This window comes from Crinia signifera, chromosome 1 (assembly GCF_055691185.1).
Source record: "Crinia signifera chromosome 1, ASM5569118v1, whole genome shotgun sequence".
NCBI lineage: Eukaryota > Metazoa > Chordata > Amphibia > Anura > Myobatrachidae > Crinia > Crinia signifera.
The window spans coordinates 154,099,459-154,109,224 of record NC_139217.1 but is presented as its reverse complement, the minus strand read 5'-3'; positions in this window follow the sequence as shown (position 1 = coordinate 154,109,224).

Below are 9,766 nucleotides of genomic sequence, written 5' to 3'. Positions count from 1 at the left end.
CGTGCTCCTGTTTTCAACCCCGTTCTAATTGCTGATTACCTCTGCAGCACCGCCCTCAAAGGTTTCTTTTTATCAGCGACCGTCTCTGGTCTCCGATGAAAAGGGGGCATTGAGCGATATATCGCCCCCTGTGTATGCACCCTCAGACTCCTGAGAAAGTACACAAGGTCAGCACAGTGAAAAGGTGGAAATGATAACGATTGAAACAAAAAAGTTTACACTTTTGTTTTGGAGTGTCATTTTGTGTTACCCACATGTGACACAGTTAGTGCACCGATACGCTTGGCTTGCCTTGACATGCTTGGGCAGAGTGTCTCACTGCAATCGGCACAGGTTACTATTCCCAATCTTGGGGTGTTCGGGGTAATTTATTTCAGTGCAGAGTAGATATTGGCTACTTTATTTTTACACTGCAATTTAGATTTCAGTTTGAACACACCCCAACCAAATCTCACTCTCTCTGCACATGTTACATCTGCCCCACCTGCAGTGCGGGTGTGGTAAGGGGCTCTTACAGGGTGGATCCCGACGTCGGAATCCCAACTGCCGGTGCCCGACTGCCAGGGGGAGCCCGCAAAGATCGCTGTGCTCGCCACTCTGTGGGCTCGGTTGCTCGCTACAGATTCTATTCTCCCTTTATGGGGGTCATGGACCCCCACAAGTAAGAATAGCCCCTGTGAGTCGGGATCCCCCCAGTAGGAGCATCGGCAGTCGGGATTCCGACGTCGGGATACAGACTGTTGGGATCCCCCCTGTCAGATCGTCAGTGCACATGGTTTTGTACATAACCCCTTCAGTGGCAATCCCGAGAATTTTCCGGGCTGTGCCTCAGTGTTCAGTCTGGCAAGCCCGGAAAATTCTCGGGATTGCCACTGTTTAGAGCCGAGCAGCGCTGCTGAGTTCAATCACTTCGGGAGTCCCTCCCCTCTGCCACACCTCCTCCTCCCTCCTCCTCCCCCCTCCCCTCCGGGTTTTCTATTTAAGTCCTGGCGCTGGCTTATGACAAGCCGGCTGCCGGGGACAGGGATGGGGTGCGGTTGCACAGGTCCGGGCAGCCACTGATTGACAGTTCAGCAGCGCTGCCCGGACCCAGGGAGGTAGTGGTGTTTTTTTTTAAGAGAGCACTCCCCTTAAAAAACTCACCCAGTGGGGGGCAACCCCAACCCCCATCACCACCACCACCACTAAAGGGGTTAAAGAAGGAGTTTGCTTTTGCAAACCAACCAGAATCAGGCTCTTAGTCCCAGGGTGCGATTAGCGCATATTTTACCCACAAATGCCAGCCAGGAACTCAGTTTTTTAATGGATTGGTCGACAGGATATACACGAGCTCCTGGGTGGGTGTAACTGCAGCAGTGGCGAAGGGGGGGACGGACGACAGGATGATGGCAGGCACAAGGCACGGCAGCGCAGGAGGTACTGGGGTGGAAGGGGAGTCGCGAGCTGCAGATGTAGAGGACGGCAGCCCTGTCACGGAGTCCTTCTGTTGGACCCTTCATCCCCAGCAGCAGCTCTCTGCAGCTTCCCGCTGAGAGCCTAGGGCTGCTAGCTCATGGATTGTCAGTGCTGCCGGGGGTCTGGGCTATGCAGAGTGTCCGCCTGGGCGCAGTATGGGCTGCAGCTCCCTCCCTCAGCCCTGTCAGTGTGTGACCAGTATACCTCCCAACATGACCCTCTCCAGGAGGGACACAATGCTCTGCTCCTGGACTTTCCTCTGAATGTATGATTGCCATCATCTGTTTTAAACTGGTTAATGGACAAGAAAGGCGTTTCACCACAGGTGATGGTAATAATAAATTGAGAGAAGTCCAGGAACAGAGCAATGTGTCCCATCTGGAGAGGGTCATGTTGGGAGGTATGGACCAGGTTGCAAGCTCCCGCCACCACCGCTAGTGCTGCTGCTGCCTGTGTTGCACCCGGACGGACGGCGGTTGCGGCGCAGAGTGACGTGGCCGGGGACGTTGCCGGGCAGCGTCCCAAGCCTCACTCTGAGACGGAGCGTCGGGACGTTGTTAGGCAACGTCCCCGAGCTTCTGCCCGGCGGCCGCGAACGCGCGCGCCTGAGGTCAGTCAGGCGGCGCGAAACTCAAATAAATAGCCGGCATCTGCTGGGCACAGATGCCGGTTATAGCTTTTGCTTCTCTAAGCATATTGCTTTTGCCTCCCGGTCCCCGTGGTCCTTGGTCCCCGGTCTTTGGCTGAAGTACTCTGCTTCAGCCATCTTGGTGTTTCCAGCCTGTTTTTTTAAATTCCAGCGGTGTTCATTCCCAGGCAGTTTCTGGAGTTCCTAGCTGTGTCCATCCTCAGCCTGTGAGCCTGCATCGGACCCACAGTCTCCATCTTCCGTGGGTCACGTAAGTGCTCCAGTGGAGCCCTGGTCTTTCTTTCTCCTGGCCCGCTGGCCCTCCGTGGCTTCGCCCCTCCATGGGCTAGTTGTTAGTTTCCACTCTTGTGTTTTTTATCCTCTTGGTTCTTTACAGGATATATTCTCTTGTCCCTTGTATTTCATTAGATTTCTGTTTAGGTAGGAGTATCTCTCCTTCCACCGGATTCCTGCTTTGGGGACTCACTGTCCCTCTGGTGTGTCTTGTTTGCGACTCCCTTCCATCAGCTGGTGTCTGCGACTAGGTCGCTCTCCCGTCTTGGCCCGGTGCCGGCAGTTAGGGGCCATTTCCCAGTTAGTTCCATTAGTCAGCTTATCCTCTTGGGTTACCCCGTGGCGATCGCTTTCCCCTTGTCTCTACCTAAGACCTGGCTGCATCGGGGTCGGATCGGGCCTAACTCGCTCCTTCGGGCTTAGCTCTGCAGGGGTTTGCCATCTGCCTCGGGGACTCAACAGAGTGAGTGTAGTACCCGCTGTAGCCGTCCTAACCGGCGGTCCCGGCTATGGGCTTACGCCTGATCTCCTTGTCTTCCGTAACCAGCCGTTGTCTCCAGCGCCCAGGCAAGGGCATCATAACAGCCTGGGTGTCGCAGCCCTCTCCCTGCCCACCGGTGACTGCTGCGGCGGAGGAGGAGCACGGTGTGAACCTTTATCTTTGGTCTCCCATGCACACAAATGTGCAGGACCATTTTGTGCATGTGCGAATGCCTTTGTCTGATTGACAGACAGAGGCATTTGTTGTTAAGGGACTGAGGCGATAAGAAAAACATGGGAGTGTCGCAAGTCCCAGGAATGTGTCACAGATGTAGTTTTCTTGGCCTTGCAAGCCATCCTGCGATGCAAATCTGAGCAAGGCCAGGCTTAGGATACAGTCATCTCCTCTATAACTGCGATGTGACAGCAGTTTTAAGCAATCGCAAATGCAGGCAGGATGTGGTATGCACCTACTCCTGCATTTGCACTGTTACGGATTGCATGTGCTAAACTGCTGTGAGCAGGGCTGGATAAAGGACCTGCTGGATCTGATAATGTTCAAGGGCCACTATAAGACCCAATGTCTTTCTAAATATATACAAGTACAAAAATTGCATACATTACTAAAATAGGAATGCAATTTTAATACTTATGATTTATGGCCTACCATGTGAGAGCAGCAATGGATAGACTCCATGTGCACAGCGTCTATTCAGTGAGACAGATGGGGCTGGGGGCATGACCAGCAGGTCACAGAGCGTTGGCCCTGCCCCCACAGCAGTGAAAATGGGGCGTGGTCTTGCGGGAGTACTATGTTCGCTATTGTCAGGTGTGCATGTCCATGTTGGGAGGTATGTGTCTGTCTGGTGATCATCATGCTGTCATTATGTGAAGAGCTGGAGCTGCAGATTCAAACACATCCTGGCTGTGAGCAGTTTATCATATGCAAGCCATGCTGAATCAGTCCCTATGTATACATATGAACATTTTAGCTTATCTAAATAATAATAGAAGATGCCCAATAACTTATAGAGGCTACAGACGGTGAGATTTCCACAATTTTTCTATTGGATTTTGCTTCTAGAAGCTAATTCTAATCAAAATCGAATAGAAAATCAAATGAGCATCGAACGGTTTTTCTATATTCAATGCAGATCCAATCCCAATGCGCGCTCCCGTGTAGTGTAAATCAAACAGAAAAATAGTCTTGGCAGGCAAGACTATATAGTACAGATCTGTATCAAGGGGTGTACGCACACTTTGATTTTGACAGGTTTTCGATCCGATATTGCTTATAGATGCAAAGTCGAATCGAAATCAAATGGTTTTTAAGATGCTTTCAATACACATTCGATGCGTGCTCCCTTTTTTTCTGTATCAAAAAGAAAAATAGACTGCAGGCAAGGAAATATCGAATTCAGTCCAGTACATTGAATGTGTACACTGTGCCTTGAATGCAAATCGAAATAGATATCGAATGCAAAGTGCAGATCGAATGTGAAATCGAATGGAAAGCAAAGGCCAAATCAACAATGGGTGGAATTGAGAAAATCGAAAGCATATCGAATTGAAATTGAATCGAAAGTAAATCGCTGCATGTGTACACACCTTTACATAATCAAAATCGAATGTGAACACTGTAACCAACCCATATACAGACACAGACCCAGATCGAATAGGGGTCGAATAGAAAGTGAAATCTCACCGGGTGTGCGCACCATTACAGTTTGGGGATTTAGGGGCCCATTTATCAAGCAATATTTGCGGCTAAATCCCTGAAAACGGTTCGGGGGTTAACCACAAATATTAAGTATCACTGAAATGTATTAAAGGGGGACCGCAGCAGGAATCTCCGATCCCTGCTGCGATCCCCCCTGCAGCGCCGCCGGCCGCATCCCCCATAGGTTTCTATCAACATCGGGCAGCCCGGCATCGCACTCCATGGCTATCGCCATTCTGATATGGCGATAGACCATTGTAGCCTATACACATCGCACTGCCCGAGCAGGGCAGTGTGGTAAGAGGGGTCGGCAGGGGTCAGCGCATAACCGCGCATGCTTCCGGGTCAGGGCTTCGCAGGGACGGGCTCCTTTCGGAGCCCTGTCCCTGCGCCCTCAAGCGTCATACATCCCGGTGATATGATCGCATTTTACAATGCGATCCTGGGCGGTAATATTCCGCCCAGATCGCATTGTAAATGCGATCTTGATAAATGCGCCCCTTAGTTCCACTATATCAGATCAACTGAGCTGTATGTTAAATAGAGTATTTTGCAAGGAATTAAATGCCAAATATTTACATGCATGCAACAACTATGTTTACAAGTACTGAAAGTGTAATTAACTGTGGTCACATGCTGAACTTGTTTTCCAACAAGCAAAAACAAAATTCACATTTATTGATTTGAAAATGAGTAGCTGCAGAAATCCATATCCTGTAGTTCAAAAAATGCAGTGATGTCATCCTGCATTATCTCACAACCCTATAGAATATAAAGGAACGCCTCTCATTTAAAAGCCTGCCTAGCTGCTGAACACACACACATCACTGGAGGAAACTACAATTCCCAGTACTACAGTATATATGTGGGATTGGAATGTGAGATTCTTGGAACCTAGCCCAGTGTCTGGAATCTGTACTTGTGCATCGCTCACGCTCTTGATATTTATATTTGAATCTTGGCGCCTTTCGGAAAGGGACATAAGCAATCAGAGACAGCTACAGGATGAGGAGTCGGTGGGTGGTGGTTTATAGCCCAGGTACTGGTGTAAACACACAATCTGTTCATATATATTACTAGCTGCTATTTCCTGCAAGAAAAGCAACATGATGTTACCAACAAAATTGTAATTGTTTCAGAGTGCAAACCTGCTTGCTGTGTGTTTTAACTGTTTCTTTACACAAGGGAGTTTATATTTGCATGTGTGTTGTACCAGCAAGTGTCCACCCAACAAATATAGACTGTCACCACCATAGGCGTGCACAGACAATTTCATTAGGGTGTGCACCATTGGAGGGGCGTGTCTTATTTATATATGTGGGCCTCAGAATAAATCATTTCTCCACACAGATACACTGGGAATGGGGCCACACATTATACCACACAACCTAATGCATTACACATTATACCACACACGTAATGCCCAGTACATATAATGCCATCACACATTATAACACATATCACCCCCTGCCATCCATAAATCAATATCTCTATCAAACCCCCCCCCTTTTGTAGCTTTATACCTATCACTCCCTCCTTAATCTTTATATCTTGAGACCACCCCCCCCCCCTTTCCTCCCCACCACATTCAATGTAAGATCCATGTACCTTTAACTTTGCTGTAGTGTGGGTTTTTCCAGCTTGAGCTACTTTGGCTTGGCTTGATTTTGTATTGCAAGAATTAATCTTGGGTGGACTTTCAGCCTGGAGAAGCTGGCCGAAAAGGCAGCTGATAAAATGATGCAGGTATCAGGGAGGCTTAATAGCACAAACATTATTGCACCTCCCTCTTCCTGCTCACTGCCCTCGTAGGATGCGGAGCCCTGTCACCAGCCTGCAGGAGGGATATGAGTAACACTGCTCGCGCTACAGCTCAAACCAGGACACCAGGCTTCCTGTTGCTGGTGTCAGTGCCTGTCAGCGGGAAAAGCGCCTATACTGCACCTGTACCCTGTAGACTCCGTCGGACACCCGGACCCTCGATTGCTCCCAGTATGTCAGGCAGCTTAATCCGGGCAGGGAAGAGTGCAGGTGCAGAGTGCAAACCAGCACTCGCACACCGGGCAGGGCGCACATCGGCATTTAGAAAATGGGAAGCCTGTAGGTTGCAGGCTGGGGGAGGCGCCAGCAGCGGGGGGAGTGCCGGTCATTAGGGGGTGCCTGGGCACCCCCGGCACCCCCCGTGCGCACGCCTATGGTCACCACCAGTTTCACCATGGGCAGCAACTCTGGTGATCTGGTTTAGGGTATACTTCATGTTGCAGCAGAATCTACTAGTGCTGCGATCACTCTATGCATGTGCTAGAGTGCCGCTGAAATCCCACTCGCAATGGGGATTTCATGGAAAAGGTAAAGGAAGTCATTGTTTGGAGGTGTTATCGGGGAGTTTATCAGGGAGTGGCTGCAAAAACGCAGGTGCTTCAATGCACTCAGCTGCAATCATATACACAGAGAAACATGGTGCTAGCATTGCTAACATCCACTCTGCATAGACATAGGACTATCATAGCAGTAGATGTTTCCTTTTATTGCAAGTGTGGATTAATCCACAATTGTGGATTAATTAATTTGCGACTGCTCAGTTGAGCGTCTCTCTCTACATTCTTGGGCGGAAGTTTCACTTGGTAACCTTAGTAGCTCTATAGCCTACAAATCACACCTGCCTTTGCATACAAACATAAAATAGTGCCTTGATGATGTGTATAAGTTATGCTGGGTACCCACTTCAAAATGGGGGTTATTCTGATTCACTCGGAAAGGCAGAATCACTCTCTAATGGACAAAACCATATGCACTGCAGGAGGGGCTGATGTAACATGTGCAGAGAGAGTTAGATTTGTGTGGGGGGTGTACTTCAAACTGATATCTATATTGCACTGTAAAAATAAAGCAGCCAGTATTTACCCTGCACAGAAATAATAAAACACCCAAATCTAATGCCTGGTACACACCAGGACGACTAGGGCCCGATCCCCTCAATCTAGATCCAATTCCGACCAATTGGATGTAGATTGTGTGGTGATTGGGCCCTTTTGTCCTGATGTGGACCGATACCGATCCGATGCGCGGTCCCATGGGTCGGTCGGTCGTTATTCAGATCCTACCTGCTGCAGGTAGGATCTGAATAACGACCATACTGCCGGGTGCGGGTCGCCATCGGATCGGACCCTGAAGAAACACTGACGACCCGCTCACAATGTGCATTGTTGGGCGAGTCATCGTGGTGTGTACCCCACATAACTCTCTCTGCACATGTTACATCAGCCTCACCTGCAGTGCATATGGTTTTGTCTATTAGAGAGTGATTGTGCCTTTCCGAGTGAATAAGAATAACCCCCCATGTGTGTACCCAGTGATATTGGCGGTGGCAGGATGCCGCCACATGTTTTTGCAGATTTTTGACTGTTGAAAAATGTGGCACCTAATTGAATACCTCCAATAGCAGCAAAGCTTGCTGGCAACTTATCAAGTGATAAAAAGCTGCAAAATGAAAGAAAGCTCAACAATCTGTGCTGTAGTTAAAAAAAGAAAACAATGGTACTGGCAAGGCGAGGGAAGGGCTAGTGATGGGATATCATTATTAAAATAATAACTTACAAACAAAAATGTTATTTGTAATTTGTAATATTAAATGTTTTATATTTATGTTACACAATTTAAAAATAATATCATTAGAGATGTAGCAATTTTAAATTGCATGTCAATTGAGGCAAACCCCTGCAATTTTGGTGGGTGGGTGCCTCAGACCAAATCTAAGTTCGACTGAGCCACCACCTTCATTAACAAGGTATGGCGGAAAGGCAACTAGCCTTATATTAAATGTGCCCCAGAAATGTGTGATTAAAAAGGCACAAATATTTATTATGGAAAAAATGGGCAAAGGAAATGATTTATTATTTAAATGTGGTCACATTATTAATATTTAAAACAGGGCACAATTATAAAATTCATAAAATAAATTCATAAAAAATCCATTCAAAAAAATATCAGCGTTAGCATTTATTTACATATTGCTCAACACTTGGGTGTCTACTGCTTGGTAGTGTTATGCGTTTGTACCAAATTTCTCAGTGCATATGTGAACTAGCACTGTGGATAAAAGAGCTGAGATTTCTCATGTATCTGTTAGAAAATTCCTGCAAGGTTTAGCCCTTTCTACAGGAAATGTGAATGTTACAGTATACTGCTCTCTTCCCTAACAGGGCCCCTGAATTCCTGCACATCTGTCTTCTGTTCTGCAGATGGATATGATTTCAGTCCATATACACAGTACTTGTTATTAGATAGTTTGAGGTCTGTTAATGAATGTAAAGGTGGAGATATATAAAAACATGCCAATATACGGATTATAATGAATTTGCAAATGTACTGTAACTTCCAATTCAGTGTCAAGCATATATATATATATATATATATACACACACTATATATATATATAATTATATATATATACATACACACACTATATATATATATATATATATATATATATATATACATATACATAATATGACATCAACCCCTTCAGTGGCACTTCCGAGAATTTTCTGGGTTTTGCTCCAGTGCGCAGACTGTCAAACCCAGAAAATACTTGGGAGTGCCACTGCCTGCGCTCCCTCTAATCAGGCAGCGCCGCACTCAGCTACAGCGGCTGCCTGGCTCCTGCTGTGCCCGGCCCTGCTTCCCTCCCCCGGCTGTGTGCTGCGTGACCTTGTAACGTCAGGCCGCACACAGCCGGGTTGCCGGGCCGGGAAGTGGCTGACGGACAGTTCAACGGCAACGCCCGGACCCGCGGGTTGTAGTGGTGGTTTTTTTTTTTAGGGAATCACCCAGTGGGGAGAACTCCCTAAGAAAAAAAAAAACACCACTGAAGGGGTTAATAAGCATTGCCAAGTGCTAAAGAATTGAGCATTATGTGTTTTATATAGACTGTAAGCTTGTGAGCATGGCCCTCCTACCTCTTTCTCTGTCTGTTACTACCCTGTTTGTTTTATTAATGTTGCTTCAAATTGTAAAGGAATATGCTGCGCTATAAAATAAACTGTAAATAGATAAAATAATAAAGACATTTGATCTATACTATCATTGCATTTGTTTGTAGTTTCTTATTAAAAGGGGACTCCACTGTTAAGGGAAGTGTGAATAATTTGCTTGTCATAAACCACAGAGTTTTGTGGTTTAAGCATTAT